Source organism: Pongo abelii, chromosome 18 (genome assembly GCF_028885655.2).
Source record: "Pongo abelii isolate AG06213 chromosome 18, NHGRI_mPonAbe1-v2.0_pri, whole genome shotgun sequence".
NCBI classification, from domain to species: domain Eukaryota; kingdom Metazoa; phylum Chordata; class Mammalia; order Primates; family Hominidae; genus Pongo; species Pongo abelii.
Window position 1 is genome coordinate 50,983,947 of NC_072003.2, and position 2,479 is coordinate 50,986,425.

Sequence of the window (2,479 nt, forward strand, 5' to 3'; positions counted from 1 at the left end):
TCTATATCTACAACTTTCATAAATGTGTAAAAAGAAACTGTATCTGTCCTCAGCTACATTCAGACAAAGACCATCTGTCAGCAACTGCAGCCATTCTTTAAAAAAGAAAGCATCCAAAGGGATTTGCCCTTTACCAAGCAAACCACTTAACCCTTCCAATAAGATTAACTGTTATTTGTTTCCATTAAATAAAAATGACCATACTAATATACATTTAATAGTTCTGTAACAGTTGCAGAAAGATCAGCTCTCATGTGGATATCTTTTGTAGATAAAACATACATGCGTATAAATAAAGGAATTATGACAGCAATTAGATAACCTGTGAGGCAGAGGGATATTTTCACTTCCTTCCTCCAGTGTGGGGCTACAAAAGAGAAGCCAACATAAAATATAGAAGCCAGAAAGTATCATACTCTCCCGTTCCTCATTTTTACAGTAAATAGCACTCTAGATATAATAAATGGCTGAATACACATAATTATTAAGATTCAGAGTCTGTCCTGTGACTTCTGCCCTCTTATCACTGTACATTCTTGGAGACAGTTTTATAGCTTTTAGGCTACCCATTTCTAAAGTCTGTATATGTATGGTATACAAATATACCCTCACTGAGTAGCACTGTAATTATGGGAAATTTGCTGGTGGATGGGGAAGAAATACTGTTTAGTGATGCTAATACAGAGCTACAGTTAACATTTTGGGAGTTTTGTCTCCTATTTTCATCTTAAAGATGGCCAAAGTTGTTTGGTTTAGCATTTCAAAAGCAAAATAAATAATGCATTTGCTTCAATGGAAAAAAACCCAGGCAAATTTTCCAAACGCTTATCTATTCTCTAGATGTTTATGAACATATTACTCTAGAGTTTTTAATGTCACATACTCAAACTAGCAATACTCAAACTAGGAAGGCCAAGTTCTGCCCACAGGGTAGCCGAAGTGTACATTTTAACTCAGACTTCATTTGCCACCAGATCCTGATAGCCATCGTGATACTTTGAAGTGCCCAGGATTTTCTGTTTTTTCACTTAGAAACGTGATGAGTTGACTGGAGCAGGTATATTGTAGGTAACTGGGGTAGGGTGGGCACACGAACCAGTGGACAGGAAGCAGGACACAGAGAAGACACTTCCTGCCCTGGTCTGGAACTCCTCAACTGCCAGTCTTTGCTGAGGATCAAGACACATTTGTTTCTGGAAGGTGCTGGGGGATTAGAAGGGGTGAGTGGGAAACTACCAGGCAGATGAAATGACTTTGTTTCTTTCTCCCTGCTTGAGCTTCTAGGTTTTCTCCCTTAAAACATTTTATGAAGTTGTGACTATTCAGTTTCAAGGGAAAATCCAATCAAAAGATTCCCCAATCCAAACATACACACCTGGCGTTTGGTGAGCCACGTCTGCTTTTCTCCTCTCCTTGAGAGTGACCGTAACTCCCTGTGGCCATTTTGCTTTTCCCAAATGCTCAGGTGGATGCTGCAGCCCCGCTCCCCCAGCCTACTCTTAGCTTGTCTGAGAGCTCTGCAGTGAGAAGTGAGCTCCTCAGCCCCAGGGGTCCCCTTCTCCTGGGGGCCTTGGCTCCAGGATCCAGACTTTCAGCTTCATACCCAGCAGGTAGCTAGGCTGCCTGCTGCGCCTAGTGTCTCAGGAGGGAAGTGTTCTGTGTTGTGTTCGATGTGGGTGTCGCAGTCACTAAGGAGACAGGTAAATCTCCCAGTGCTGAAATCAGATTGGTGAGGAAGACCTTCTCCTGAGGCAACTGGCCTGCCTCCCGGCTTCTTTCTCCAAGGTAATGAAAAAGCCAAGCCGGGAAGGCAGGCTGGTGACAAGTATGGTCCCTGCGCATTCCTCGGGCTGATGGTAGGAAAAATACCAATGCGTCCAGCAGGGAGGAAGTATGTATCTCCCACTGGAGTTCACTGGATTTGTCATTTTCGGTTTAATGCACCTAGGTAGCAAGCCGACTCACTAGGTTTGACTGCAATTACCTTATCTTTCCTATTTTTAGTGACAGGACCAGATTATTTTAAGTGCATTTTATAGAAAACCCTTCTTTACTGAAGTATAAAGACTGTAATAAAGACAATACAATGTTTTGAAACTGTTTTAAATCCTTCACTCAACGTTGCTTCTACAGATTTAACATGTAGGGGTTCTAATCTTACCGCTACTAATTAGAGCTTTAGTGTAATTGTGCCAACAGGGTGCTTGGCATAATAATTACTATTGAGAGATTCTGGTGGCACAGTAACATGCCTACATAATGCAGATATGTCTAGGATTACAGTGCAGTCACCTTTGTATGTTGACTCAAGTTGGATTTTAACCAAGTAAGGGGTTATTTTGCCTTTATAATAAAGCTTAAAAGGCATATACATATGTATGATTTAGGTATCCATTTTTCCTCCTTGAGTCTTTTGAATATTAATTAGCAGGAACCCCAGAATGCAACAGGGACACATTTTGTTTCAAATATCTCACAA